This window comes from Rhincodon typus, chromosome 2 (genome assembly GCF_021869965.1).
Source record: "Rhincodon typus isolate 14 chromosome 2, sRhiTyp1.1, whole genome shotgun sequence".
In the NCBI taxonomy this organism is placed as follows: domain Eukaryota; kingdom Metazoa; phylum Chordata; class Chondrichthyes; order Orectolobiformes; family Rhincodontidae; genus Rhincodon; species Rhincodon typus.
Window position 1 is genome coordinate 98,001,985 of NC_063333.1, and position 15,972 is coordinate 98,017,956.

Genomic DNA, 15,972 nt, shown 5'->3' on the forward strand with positions numbered 1-15,972 from the left:
CGATGCCCACTGGAGCCACTTCAGCCTGGAGAAGGTGAAGGATGCATTATCTTATTTTAGCAACAGTTTGAGATTTCTTCCCAGGTCTCAAAAAGTGTAAGATCCACAGCTCAGGCCCTAAAGGATGGAATTTCCCAATAAAGCCCAGAATTTCCCTGGCATACCTTCTTGGCATAGGGGAGGCAAAACACAGGGGTATGGAAACAGGTTGAAGAACCACAGTCAACCTGTTTCCTTTTGCCCTTGTTTCCTCCACTCCTGAGCTGTGCCAAAGGGAATCCTAGTCCAGAAGAAGTTGAGAAACAATCCTTGGTAAGCCAGGGTTCAGTCCATAGTTCACTCCTTTCTTGACATGAATGCAACTTACACCCTCTCTGGCCCCTATGTTGAGGTCCATGACTTTACTGGACATCCTCCTCACTGGACTGGCCTCTTGCTTTGAACCACCTTTCCTGCTCCCTTTGGACACAGTCACATCTCAAAGAGTGAGTGGTGCAAGTTGAAATATAGGTTATGGGATTTATTTCATACTTTTTAAAATCTTTAACTGTGTTTCAGTGAAATAATTCGGTATCTTCACTTTTCTGGTGCTCATTCAACAATTTGTGGATGAAGCCATATAGTATTAACAGTTTAGCGTACAGAGATGCCCTTCATGATGAAAAGTTCTGGATAACGACTTGCCTCTTTGTCATGATTGTATATTAGTGTGACTACTTAAGTCAACATCATGGAAACTTCTTATCAGGGAATGTTAAAAAAAAGTGTATAATTGGATTAATTAGTTCCAATTCTGCCACACACACTGAACGATAAAGATTTGGTTGATAATTTCCCTACTAACAGTGATAGGATAATAGAGATTTAACAGACAATCTCTATATGGATGGCCTAGTAACTTGAGAGAAGAATTTTGAATAATTCACCTTTTCTGGAGAAATAGACACTCAGTGAATGAGAAAAAAAATGTCAATGCTACTCCTATGCTGTCATTCCTTAATTGGTTCTCTATTTATGATCCACTCTGAATTGAATTGTAGAAGTTTTAGTTTAGGTGCGATATGCTCATGTCTCTATTTCCTTTCATCACCTTACTATTTATTTGGTGTTTTGTTGATGCTTAGATATGAAGCAAAACTGCAGCATATTGCTTTTCACTAGAAAGGACATGGTCCCTTTAAAAGATAAAATAGGTATGCTGGATGAGAACCAATATATCATATAAAAGTGATGTACTAGGACTATTACCAGCTGGGGGCTCTATAGGGCTCTTTGAGTGGAAGAAGGCTGACAGCAACATCCATTTGAAACATGAAAAGAGAATCATACATGCAGAATACATATTCAGCTTCAATCTGTATATAAATCAGAATGTACTGGAAGCCTGATACATTCTTTTCAGGGATGCATTAAATGATTGAGTGAAATGTGATTGTACGAATTCTCTGCTCTGAAATAAGTAAAATATTGATACTTGTGTCTCATTTAATCAACAGCAGTCACAAAGACAGTGTTTCTTCCCCTATCATCGATCCACGAGTGCGAAGGTGATAAATATTATCTTTATACTGATATTCACTTGACATTTCTGTAATAGTAATTGTATTCGCTTGTCAGGCAGTAGGAAATTTGTTTAACATCCATTATAAATTCTGAGTACAGAAACAATAACTCCACTTCTCACTGACTGACAGCAAGTGGCACCTGGGGCTGTCACCCCCCTCGAAAATTCTGAAAAGCTGGGGCACCGGACTTCATAATAAATTGAGAGTAGGAGGAATACTTTTAGAAGATTGCTTATTAAATTGGACAAAAGCTGTCTCGCTCCTGGTGATGTCTCAAGATGCCCTCTGCCTGCATGCAAACTGCGTGTATGACTGAGAGCCATTTGCATTACCCTGCAGTCATTTTTATATGTGAAGGTAATGAAGTTGTCAGTGCTGCCTCAGTATGGCAGAACTGATATTCAAATGGAGCGTCCCCAGCTGATCTGTAAGCCCCTGTATTACCAACTGAATGATCCAATTATGCGCAGCAACTGCAGCTTTGTTTCTAGGTAGGCGACAATATGTCCGCCCTGGGATCCAAATGCTACAGCACAATTAATCCATTGACTGCTAATGAGTGTAGCTGAGTCATGTTCTTTCTGTCTCTCTCTCTCTCTCTCTCTTTATATATAAAATAAATTTGTGATGAATGTGAATATCTATTTGTGCTTATGTGCACATTGTTGCCTATCGGTGACAACATTTATTCGCAGCTAATTTCTGTTTTGTCCACCTTTCTCTATAAAGAAGAACAAAACCAATGAGGAAATAAAGATTTCAATCAGGAAATCTGTGAAAAGATGAAAAGGCCAGCCAATGGGAACTGATGGTGCTGAAGTGCTACTCTCAATGGGTTTGGACAAAACTGAAAAATGTTGGTAATATCAGATCTATCGGCTGATTACTGAAGCGTTCGATTTTTGCAGTGTCAATTCATCAATGTCTACCTGGTTATATTTAACACTTTCTCCCATTTCCAATGCATCTGCTGGGATCGCTAATCTTTGTCACATGATATCTGTCTCACAGAAAGGTCAATGGACCATTGTGGGGCCTCATGGTTGCTGCCCCCAGCTGGCTTACTGCTCTGCCTGCCATGGCTGACAGCAGATGGAGACGGGGTGTCTTGCAGGGCCAAATGGGACCTCAGCTCCAGCTCCTGAAATATTAATGGAACAAGTCAAGCTATCAATAGTCCGTGCCTGACTACCCCTCTCTTCTCCCACACAACTGAATTGTTCTTTTTTTTTAAAACCAAAATATTTATCTGTGTTTTGTCATCTAGGGCTAACAATGATGACTTTGTGATTTTCTTCAGCAGGCTTGAAGAGTGAAATCAAATCTTACCTCTTTACCATGCCAATTCATCAGCAGGGCTGCTGACTGCCATACCCCCCTTGCCAGAGACAAATGGCTTAAAAAATTTAAAATCAATCATTAACAGATTAGCTGTTAGTTCAAAGTAAATAGCAATCACCCGATTAAGCATCAGCCTGAGTGTGATAAAGGTGAAGGGTAATTGGGAATGAGAATGTTTTTTGGTAAAGTGCTTATCGGACAGTCCAACTCAAGTCTGCTTCTTTGTTTGTTTCTGTAATTACAGATGGAAAATGCCACTGTGAGAATACCCAGAATACACAGCAAGCACAGATGCTAAAGCACAGCACAGACACGATGGTGGCAGCTAACTGACACTGCAGACCTCAATTAATTTTGGTCTGTCACACACCCATTGAATCCTCACATTCGGCTGCCATTTTAACCCTTCTGAGTATTTATTTGTCGAGACTAGGGTTGCCACCTTTTGGCAGGTTTGGAATCAGACAGGGGATGGCATGGACAGCCTGTATACATTTCATGCGCTGAAAACAAATTCACTAAAGCTTTTAGTGACTAATGTCCCCATATCATTAAAATGTCGAATCATGCATTTTTTAAAATAAACAATTTTAACGTTTGATTTCATTTTTCAAATATCCAGTTGGATCCAAAGGTAGCGTGGAGTGAGGGCGAAAAATGCCCCACGTTGTCAGTTGTGCTGAACAATTACTTTTTATAATTGTATAAATTAAAGTACTAATAATTCATACTTTAATAATTTTTATCACTAATGATATTTAAGGCAAATACCGGGTGTTAAAGTTGTATTTCACTTTTTAATGTGTTACATGTAAGTTGCTTAGATCCTTTACTAGTCATCTTAACTCTACTGGCAGAAAGAAAAATAATTTTTACTCTTACACATTTTGATGAGCAATAGTAAAACACATTGTTATTGAGGGATGTAAGAAAATTACATTTGTTTTTTTCATAAACGTCTCTTTAATTTCATTCAGCATGTGAAGGAAAATTCCCTATTCTTCTGAAAACTGACTGATTAATGTCTAAAAATATTAATGTATGCTGCAAGTAAGTAAAAAGCTATTAACTTGAAACTTATTTTTTCCTGTCTTCTCAACATTACTCATAATTGTTTTTCAAAACAGCCCATTAGATGAATAATTTTAATCTTGAGCATAAATTAGAAAGCATCACATAATGTAGGAGGCCATTCAGTCTATTGTAACTGTTCTAACCCTTTGAAAGATCTGTCTAATTTTTGTCCTGCTACCTTGCTCTTTAGCCTGTATTTTTTTTAAATCTGTTTAGCATTCTATCCTTTGGAGTATACGTTTAGACTGCTAATGCCTACTGTTAATGGGATTACGGGTGTATGCAGGGTGTAGGGTGGGTTGAGAAAAGAAAGAAAACCGCAGTCAATTATTATTCTTATTAAAAATAAATCCTCATCAAGATGAAGGATCTTCATATGATGGCATTTAAGAATTAAGTGCTTGATCAACTATTGAGGAGATCCATTATTCCCAGGTCAGATTTGATGCACAATAAAGTTCCTTTACGTTCTGTGTTCCAAGGACCACTTCAGTCCTTGTTAAGAAAGGACAAACAAATTTCATACAGCACCTTTTCCAGCAAAGGCAATGAAGACTTTCATCTCATCTTCCTGAGCTGGATTCTAACTAAGATATTGGGGAGAAGGGAAGAATGTGTTAACTTGATGCCTAATCCAGTTCCAGCTTCTGTGAGCACTTACTCAGACATGGGGTTCCAGGTCATTGTTGATTCCTTTTCTGAAGCATATGACAAAATGGACCTTTCACTAAACACTGAACAAATTAAGGTCTTCTTCCAACCAGCACCCATAGCAAAACACTTGCTCTTGTCAATTGAGATTAATGGCAAGAAAATGTAGATGATATTTGGTATCTTGAGAGCCACCTCTCAATGAAGGTAGACATAGACAGCAAAATTCATCATTACTATTGATGTGCCAGCTCAGCCTTTGGCTAACTAAGTAAGGATGATCTGGATCTCAAATTGATGCTACCGTTTTGGTTTACTAGTCAGCGATGATCCCCATACTACTATATACTTTGGAGACTTGGACAAGTTACAGCAGGCTCAGGCATTGGAGGCAGTCCAGGAGTTGATCCTGCGCATGGGAGATTTTCTTATGTGGAGAAGTTGAGTAAGTTGGCCTTATACTCGTTGGAGTCTAGAAGGATGGGAGGCAATCTTACTGAATTATACAAGAATCTGAGGGGACCTGACAGGGTAGATGTGGAAAGGTTGTTTCCCCATGTGGGAGAGTCTATGATCAGGAGGTGTAATCTTAGATTAAGGGGTCACAACTTAACTCAGAGATAAGGAGGAATTTATTCTTTCAGAAGTTAGCAAATCTATAGAATTCCTTACCACAAGAGGGCTGTAGAGACTAAATTGATAAGTTTATTTGAGGCTGAGATAGACAGACTTTTAATCAGTAAGGGAATTGAGGGTATGGGGAAAAGGCAGGGAAATGGAGTTCAGGATTATCAGATCAGACGTTGAACACTGGAGCAGACACAATGGGCCAAATGGCCTAATCTTGTGATCTAATGCCACCTCACATAGCAGTGGGGAAGTATCACCCGTAATATTTTCACAGAAGCCTCCAAATCTGTGGCACAAAATGTGGCTCGACTGCAACGTAACTGTTCCAGGCCAATTTGCCCAACATTGAGATGTTAATCTGAGGGGAGGCAATGGCCTAGAGGTATTATCACTGGACTGTTAATCCAGAAACCCAGGTAATGTCCTGGGGACCTGGATTCGAATCCTGCTAGAGCAGCTGGTGGAATTTGAATTCAATAAAATATCTGGAATTAAGAGTTTAATGATGACCATGAATCCATTGCCCATCTGGCATCATACTCATCTGGTTCATGAATGTCCTTTAGGGAACAAAACTGCCATCCTTACTGGTCTGGCCTACATGTGACTCCAGATCCACAGCATGTGGTTGACTCATAATTGCCCATGCAATTAGGAATGGGCAATAAGTGCTGGCCTAGCCAGTGATGCCCTCATCCCATGAATGAATAATGGAAAAAAAAAACCTGTCAAACCAGCTGTGTTCTGATGGGCAAATTATCTTGTTCATGTGCTTGACATTAGACTCCCACACTAACTGCTGTACATGGAACGTGTTGAAGGAACCTCTCAGGAAGACAATAGAAATGCTTTTGGAATACCTCCAAGTATTACTGAAGATTTTAAACATGCCTGCCATCTCTAGGGAGACCCTGGCCTGTGATTGACTAAATAGAGGAGGATTAAGCCACCGAAAACATTGAAACTTTGTTGGGAACGTTCAGAGTTGAAGTTGAGCTGTCGGAGGGAGCACCCAGATCTTCGAACAGCTCATTTGTCCAATCCCTCAAGAACCAACTGCCTGCTTGTGGTATAGTCTGCAATATGGCACACTGAATGGATCAGTCATTACAGAACCCATTGAACCAGAATGGAAGCAAGCCATCATTTAATTCCAAGGGACTGCCTAACTAGGAGGTGATCCAGTTCTAGTGCCTTAACTTTTTGTTACGTATCTGACAGGATGGTAAAAAAGAATTTCCTCCTCATCTCGGAGTTAAATGGCGACCCCTTAATCTGAGATTAAGCTTTCTGATCCTAACCTCTCCCACATGAGGAAACAAACTTTCCACATTTTCCCTGTCAAGTCCCCTAAGATTCTTATATAATTCAACAAGGTTGCCTCTCATTCTTCTAATGAGTACAGGACCAACTTACTCAAACTCTACACATAAGAAAATCTCCCATGCTGTCAGAATTTCAGTCCTACGTCCTCACTAAAGCGCAACCAGGTGGTTACAACTATTTGCTGCGGATAGATGATATTTAATGAAGATTGAGGTTGGTCTGAAGGCTGTAGCTCTCCACTTGAAATAAATTGAACTTACTAGAACTGACTAGGTTCAGGAAAGTACAGAGAGAACATAAGCACAGAAAATGTAATCAAAGACCACAGACACTTGCTATGAAATAGCAAAAAAAGCGACAGATTCTTACAATCTCAAAACTCTGAACAGTATTGTTATGTTGGACAACTTTTATGCTGTTCAATACATTCTAAAATACACACATTACCAATGCTAGTACTAAATCTGAATTTCTCACACAATGTGTATTTTGCTTTACAGTGTAGATTGGAAGAGAGAATGTAAGAGCACAGGAACTTAAAGAAAGCCATTTAGTTCACAAAGTCTGACATTCAGATAATCTATAATTTTTTTTGTAGTTATACTCACTTTATCTTCAGCAGAAAGTGAACAGCTGGACCTCCAATAAAGCTAAAAGTCTATGGCAGTCCCTTCTGACTTCTGCATGTCATTTGACAGTATGCAGTGTGTGTGGATGTGTGTTTAGGTGAAACCAAATTCTTTGGTGCCATCTTAGATGAAGCTTGGCACTGATGTGCGTTTTTCAATGTTGTCTAGTTTAAAAAAAAAATTGGCCTTGGCTGGGTGTTTCACTTGGCTAGAATTGCACCATCTATTGGTTCCATTCTGAAACTATATCGAAAGGGGCTGTGGAAATAGGGCTTTTGCTTAATTAATGCCTCAACATTTGGAAAAAAGATGTCAACTAGCTAAAGCACATGAAGGAAGAGGAATTGAAATAAGGGATCAAAAATTGTCCTTTGATCCATACACCGACTTTAAAACCTTCAAAAGTAAGAGAAGCTCAACATAATTCATGTTAGGTTCCATTTAACATGTCGATATAGAGGAAATAAGCAACAAGGGATGATGGCTAGTAAAGGGTGACATTCTGGTTCTTTCTGGAGCCTTCAGTAAAAGAAAAAGGTGATTACAATCACTGGGGTGTAATCGTCCATAGGACTAGAGAAATGTGCTGAAAGCCAATGTGATTAAGGGAGGCTCCTTATGAATACTAATAGAACAGACAGAAAAGAGGAACATATGTAGCTTATTAGTCCCTTGCAAATTTCCTGCATAGAATGGTGCACTGGCATCAGTAATAAAACAAATGGTATTCTTTGAATTTACATGTACGCAGTACTTCAGATATAATTTAATTCTAACCATGACGGAGCGAAATGTAATCAGTAATTTTAAGTGTGCAAATGTCCACACAGAGATGGATCTGTTCTGTTTGAAAATAGATCTCGGAGGAGAACTGCAATATGCTCCATCTATTCATTCGGTTTCATCAAAGTGAAAGAACAACGCGGTTCAAATTCGCTGCTACATGAGAAAGGTCAGAAGAATGAAACTATGGAGGTTTTCCATGATTAAAATTTGAAAGCATTCTGTGTATCTGAGAAATGTCACCATAGCAACAACAATATCATGGACACAAAATGTACTATTTTAAAAAAAATCATTTTCCTTCAACTACTATAATTGCCTATTTCTATGGTCCATTGGCTGTTAACCTTGAAGTGACTAGGGTAAAGCAAGCAAGACCTGCTCTGTCAGAACACTCTCCAGGCTGACCTCTTGTGGTTCTGGGGAGGATGCTACCATGACAACCACGACAGATGTCAGCTAACCAATGTATAGTTGAGAAAGGCTCCTGTATTGTGAGAATCGATCTTGTAATGGTAATATGGAGTGCATTCACCACACTGCCATGTGTTCTGCACTGAAACATTTATTTTATCTACCAGGACGGGGAAAGCTTAAAAGAAATGAAATGAGTTTGACCTTTTTTCCAAAATGCCAGTCTTGCTATACTGCATCACTGTAGTATTTAATATGAATAAAAGAGTGAAAGCATTACGTTTCTAATAACATTTTTAACACATTGATTCTTGTAATTTATTTTTGTGGCCAAATTCTAGAAAATCAGAGCAGTAACAGAGTGTTATTGTTCTCTTGTCTGTGGTAGTTCTGAGGTCATCTTAAAACACACATAATTTTCAATGTGATATGCTGCTGTCATTTGTTCAGCAGGATATTTAATCATGTATCCCCCACAGGTAAAACTGACAGGAGCCATTCCTTCAAGTTTAATCAATAAGAGCCCTTTTCCAGGTCCATAAAATACTTTGCTAAACCTTTGAAGTGACCACACTTGGCTGCACATTGAACACAGTGTAGCTGTATCCTGAGATATATTGTAATATGAGAACACTGGCAAATTGGCATCAAAGGAAAGAATTGCTTAGGCACTTCCTTAGAACAATGGGAGAATGTGTTTACCACTTTTGTCTCTGCTACTTTGAGACAAACACCAATGCTTGAGGAAGCCATTAATAAACACACTAATTGGAATTTCAAAACAAATGCAGATGTGAATTTTCTTGTCAACCAGGATTTGACAAGTATGAGGTGATCTAGATCAGCTTCCATTCAAAAGGTCCTCATGCCCCATGTCCTTGGTCAACTCTCATTAGTGTATATCCTCATACAAATGTGATGATGCAAGTGGGAATGGGTTATGTTACTGTTGGGCCTAATATTTATTGATGTGTGGATGGAGGGAGGTTGGAGTGGGTGGAAGGGGGTTGGGGGGAGCTGTGCAGGGTCGGTGGTAACATAATGTTGCTGTTGCCCAGTTTTTTTTCTTTCTTCACTATTTACACAAAGCTAATATGGTGTTTAACAAATATACATTTAAATGGGACAAATCTTTCCAGTTCTTAATGAAAAAAAGGGAAGATTTTTAACTAATGTTAATTTAAGGTTGAATTAAATCCAATAATATTACAATAAAACATTACTTGCCTCATCAAAAATCATTAAAATAGGAGTATTAAAAGCTATTAAAATAAATGTGATTGTATTCAAATTTGAAATCATGGAAAAATTTCTATTATACGAAGATATTACTGCACAGTACTGAAAGCTGAACTTGGGAAATACCGGATAAGAAATATCACCTTTGGAAATAAATACCAAAGGAATGGTCTATGCAATGAATATTTTAAGAAATATGTTAGAAAATTATATCTTATCCAAACCTATTAAGGCATTAAAGATTTCTACATTATAAAAAATTATTTAACTCATTTTTATTTGCTTTCTGCAGAAACACTTAAGTCACAACGCTTGTCTCATATGGAATCTTACTTTATTTTTCTTAATTGCAGCCATAAAATTAAGTACTTAATCAAATATTAGTGAAGAGTCATTTTTAAGTGTAGAAAATATAAATGATTATAAATGCATATTTCAAATCAAAGTTGCACTATCTAGTGTATAATTGTAATTATAAATTAACAAGCAGTCTCCATTTTTAGGCGGTTTGAATTAGTCCAATCCAGATTTACTTAATCCAATCACTGGAGGAAATGAAGTGTAGCATCAAGTAAAATAATCTGATTTCAAGTCAGACACTGTCTGCAATCAAATGAAGTTCATAAAAATAGCAACAATCAAATGTTTAGCAAACAAGAGAAGGATCTGGTAAATTTCAGTTAGATGCATAAAAATAATAAAATGAAAACAGGAGGGAGTCACAAGGCTGTGACTTAATCAATGCTGGACAGTTTTTTTCTGCGAACGTTATCCACATTATGAGATTATTTATAACACTTAACTCCCTTTCAGATATAATACCTGTTCGAAAATATATTTCTTATATTTTGCAAAAGTCTTGTAAGTGCTAACTTATTAAACTAGCTGTGCTGTTGGTGGATGACAAAGTCTTGTATTAACTGCAAGAGCATTCAGAAATGTTGATGAAATAATCACTTAACAATTATGCTTTTACTTGTGGGGACAGTAAAGAACAAGCAATTATTTTTTAATGTGCGTGATTGAATATTTAACATTGTGTTTTAAATTATATTTTTCTTAAACTGGTTCTTACTGCAAGTCCTGTCTAAAAGATTGGGATATTAAAATCCCAATGAGAGCAATATGTTTGATTTCATTAAGTGAATGTATAGTTATTTATTTTATTTGGCAGACATATCAAGAAGGCAAATAATACTGACCAGTTTATTCTGTAGTATATGAGGACACCCATCTCCCTCAATTAGCAAAGGCTAATTCCTAAAGTGGTTAGTATGCACGACATCATGCAACTAAATCAAAGCAATTAGCATCACAGCTATCTGCATCTGACTGCCTTCTTTGTGATTGGTACCTTCAGTTTACAAACACAGCACAAGCTTTTAAATAAGGCTTGGTTTTTCCAATAACTTGGCTTTTAGTTCTGGATGATTGTGAATAAACATGCCTCATCTGGCAGTTTGGTACTGTGCTCTGTGATCCGAACTAAACCCTAAACTTCAAGAACTAGGCTTTCACTATTACTCGAGCACATACATGCTGATGCTATCATGGAGTTGTTCTCAAGTGAGCTCTGAGTGTCTTGTGTGTTGATCATATATTCAGTTGGATTATGTATTCTGTCAAGTCCGACCACATTCCCTTCTTCCTCATCATAAACTAATATTACAAATATAACAATTTACAGCAGTGAAATCTGAATTAATCTTGTTTTCTTCCTTTCATTCATTCAATCTATTTTTCAAAAAAATCTATTAGAATACCTCATTGTCATTTTGTTGATCCATTCCCATTTGGCAGCTAGGCAAATTGACAGGAGCGGGAAAACCAGCGATTGGAGGCCACGCCTGGGGATTGCTAGAACAGTTCCTGCGACTAGGAGAGGGACAGGCTATCATCAGGAAGGAGAACAGCAGTTGACAATCAGGAGAAATGCAGGAAGCTGAATGCATCTTTGACAGGCTGAGGCCAAGGGAAACCTGTTTCTCAAAGCCGTCCAGAAATGCTGGAAAAGGCAGCTACCTTGAGAAGCTGGGAGCTTTCACCTTACTTTAGTGATGGTTTGCCTGATCCCTGGGAATCATGAAGCACCAATGATTTTTAAACCTTGTTTCCAATTGCACTGTTAAATCTGTTAATGCAATGTCTTGCCTCTTCATTATAGACTACACTTGGATAATATGTTATCTTCTGGCATTATAAAGATAGTGCATCCATTTGCAGTGTGGTCTCACCCACCCCGATCCTTTCCCACTTCAAAGATAAACAGAAATTGCTGGAGAAACTCAGCAGGTCTGGCAGCATCTGTGGACAGAAAACAAAGTTAACATTTTGAGTCCAGTGATCCTTCTTCAGAACTACCATGTGGCATTGGAACACTAACGTCTAGCCTTTACAATATCACTGAAGCTGTCATTGTGAATTACCTAAGAGTTCATGCTTTCAACATCAACTCAATGCTTGAAGCTTGGATTTTCAAACCTCCAGCCACAAATGTCAAATATAAAATTGTGGGCCTAATGTGAGGATTTGGAAGCACTACCATTTGAATCTTAAAACAAAGTGGTTATTTTGATCAGCAGCCATTGCCTTATCCTGTTATGACTCAGTAAATATAAGCAATCAAGGGTCGCCCATAGAGACTAGAAAAAAAATCCAGTATTGTATTGAGTACAAATGAGGTAATATATTGACTTCAGTGTTCATGAGTAGAAGAAATGAAAAATCAGCTAGAACTGCTCTTCCTGTTCAAAAACAAAAGTCTTCCCCTTGAGCATTTGAAGAAGACAGTTTAAAAACTCAGCTGTTATACCACATAATAATAACTTGCGTTTATATAGCATTTTTATCATAGATACTTCAAAGGGGCATTCTCAAAATAAAATTTGACACTGAGCCACACATGGAGATATTCGGTTAGGAGACGAAATGCTTCACCAACGAGATGGGTTTTATGGAAAGTTTTACAGCAGGGGCAACAAAGGGAGTTTCAGACCTTGGCGATTGAAGACGTGACTGTTAGTAGTGGAGCAATGAAAATCAGGAGTGTTCAAGCAGCCAGATTTGGAGGGATGCAGACATGCTGGAGGATTGTTAAGCTGGAGGAGATAGCAGAGACAGGGAGGGATTTAGAAAGAGCAGAATCTTCAACTTGAGGTACACAAATGTGTTGCCAGCATTGTTAATAAAGATCAATCACTTTGATAAGAAACAAGGACTCACTGCTGCCTGATTAGAAGTAGTCATTAATAAAAAAAAAATGAAAGAACTGTGGATGCTGTAAATCAGGAACAAAAACAGAAGTTACTGGCAGCATTTATGAAGAAAAAAATCAGAGTTAATGTTTTGGATCCTGAGACCCTTCCTTAGAACGTAGAAGTAGTCATTACTTGGCATGCACCTGATAGAAAAATTGTCGTATAAATATAGCTTACACGGGCTTTGTGACCTGGAATATTTTAATTTTGATTACAGAAGAGAGAAATAAGTGATGAGGTAGTGTTAGTGAAGGATTCTATGTCCACACTAGAGTGTCTTATACAGTTAGATTAAGATTGATTCCATACTAGATGCCTCACCCAGTAGAAACATCTTTCTTACCTGCATCCACCCTTCCTATCACTTTAAATAATTTGCGGATTTCACTTCTCATTCTTAAAAACTCTAGAACATGCAGGTTCAGTTTGCCCAATCTCTATTCATAACACAGTCCTGCCATCCCAGGATTAATTCTGGTGAACTTTCATTACATTCCCTCCGTGGCAATAATATCCTTCCTGAGGTAAAGAAACTAAAGTTGCACACAATACTCCAAGTGTGATCTAACTAAGCTCCTGAAAAGTTAAGACTTCACTACTCCTGTAGTCAAATGCAATAGAGTCTAGCATTTCATTAATTCCTCCTGGTTATTGCATCCGCACATTAGCCTTCAGCTAGAACTCTTTGTAAAGCTGCACTTTCTAACCTTTGGGCATTTAAGAAATAGTGTGCTCATTTGTTTCTGTCACCAAAGTGGATAACCTACATGATTCCACATAACATTCCATCTGCCATGTTCTTGCCCACTCTCAAAGCCTATCCAATTCCTCCTGAAGCTGATTTACATCTTCCCCATAACATACATTCCCACTAAACTTAATATCATTTGCAATTTTGAAAATATTACATTTGGTTCTAATATCCAAATCATTCATATATGTTTTAAAAACCTGGGGCCTAAATACTGATCCTTGCAATACCTGACTCATTTATTCCTATGTTTTACTTACTGTCTGTTAGCCAATATTTCACTTATGCCAGAATATTGCTTCCAATTCTTGTGCTTTAATTTTGTTAACCAACTTCCCTTGGGATCTTATCAAAAACCTCCTGAAAATTCAAATGTACTATGTCCATTGCCTCCTCTATACCCAATTTCTGAGTAACATCCTCAAAAAAATCTACAAGTTTGTCTTTCACAAATCCATGCTGACTATGCCAACTCAGATCATTATTTCCAAGTGCCCTATTTTTGACATTCTTTTTAATAGATTCTAGCACTTTCCCTTGATATTAGTCTAATAGGTCTGTAGTTCCCTGTTTTTACCTCTTCCTCCCTTCTTAAATAATGGGTGAACATTTGCTAGCTTCCAATTTGTAGGAATTATTGCAGAATCTATGGAATTTTGGAAGATGATCACCAAAGCAACATACTGCAAGATCCAAGTACAAGGACAGTCTGAATATAATGAAGCAGGATTTATTTTATCTCATTGGCATCAGTTCTTGGCAAACAGAAAAAAGGATTAAGGTTCAATTAGGAAAACAAAATATTTACATAGGATTAAACTTGTAACTCCCACCTTATTGAGGAAATCATTCCTCTGCCTCTCCATCTCCATCTCTCCATCTCTTCATGAGACCCCTTTCTGACAAAGGCACCCCTTCTTCCAGAGACAGTCTGCTCAACTGTTTGAGTTTCCCTGCTCAGTGGCCTCCCTCATCATTGCCATCTGCTGCTGGAGGTCCCAATGCACAATTCCATGCTTGATACGTGCCATAGCACCCAGTAACTATTTACTCAGCATTTGAGTGATCAGGTTGATTGCCTGTGATGGTCAGAATATTGGTGTCCATATTACTGGCAGCATTCTCTTCTTGACTCACTGATCAGGGCAAGAGATAAGGGCTGGGGTGATTTCCAGCATTTACTTGAGAGGACCGTGTCAGCTTTTTATTTGTACTGGTACTTTCCACGGGATCCGGGCTCTGTGCTGGATGACCTATTCTAGGATCTAGGTCAGTCAGATGATTGACAGCCCTCATTGCTTTGGTTACTGTCTCCCGTCAGGTCATTCCTGCATTGTTTCTTAGAGTGGAAATAGACCTTCCCGCACTCTACGTACCTCCTCAATTCACATTGACCGGGCCATCACCATCAGAGGACATGGTGAGCCCAGAGGAATGGTCCAAAGGAAGGAATAGATCTCATCCAAAGAAGAGATAGGGTGGAGAAGAGCCCGTGGTTTGTGTTGTTAAAAGCCTAAGCCAGTTCCAGAAGGTATGCATACAGAGTGGAAAGCAGGCCATTCAATCCATCAAGTCCCAACCAACCCCCCCGAAGAGCATCCCATCCATTATCTTCCCCTGTCCCTGCATTTTCCATGGCCAATCCACGTAATCTACAGATCCCTGGAGACTATGGACAATTTAGCATGGCCAATCTACCAACCTCCAAATCTTTGGATTGTCAGTGGAAATTGGAGCACCTGGAGGGAACCACACAGACACAGGGAGTCACCTGAGTGTGGAATCGAACCTGAATCCCTGTGTGTGAGGCAGCAGTGTTAACCACTGAGCCACCGGGCCATCCAGACTACTTTTGTTTCCTTCAGGGGCATGGTCAGCCATACAAGACATGGTTGAATAATTTACAATGTCCATTACTGTCGAGGTGATAGGGTATGGTGCAGGTCTTGCCACAGAACATACAAAACTCCTGTAGGATCTTACTCTCATAGTTGTGCTCCTGATCACTGTGAATCTGCCATAGGACTTTGAAATTGGCAAGCCAAATATTTTCTAATTGTCTGGCTAGAATTGAGGCCATTTGTTCACAGGTAGGAATGGCCTGTGTGAACTAGGTGAAGACATCCACAAGTATGAGAATGTGCTCAGTTCCATTACAATTAAAGACCAGTAAGCTTAACATCTCTGGTAGGTAACAAAAACAAAGTTGCTGGAAAAGCTGAGCAGGTCTGGCAGCATCTGTGGAGGAGAAAACAGAGTTAACGTTTCGGGTCCGGTGACCCTTCCTCAGAACCGATGGTGGCTGGGAAAAT

The 15,972-nt window shown here is 38.7% G+C and overlaps 1 long non-coding RNA gene across 1 annotated transcript in view; it reads right to left on the reverse strand.

Annotated features, from left to right (window-relative positions):
* The window catches only part of LOC125487242, a 62,182-nt gene extending 47,580 nt beyond the window's left edge, over nt 1–14,602 (reverse strand). The window contains exon 1 of the long non-coding RNA XR_007265738.1: nt 14,494–14,602. This is a non-coding gene — a long non-coding RNA (uncharacterized LOC125487242). The remainder of the gene's footprint in view (nt 1–14,493) is intronic.
* Between the last annotated feature and the right edge of the window lie 1,370 nt (nt 14,603–15,972).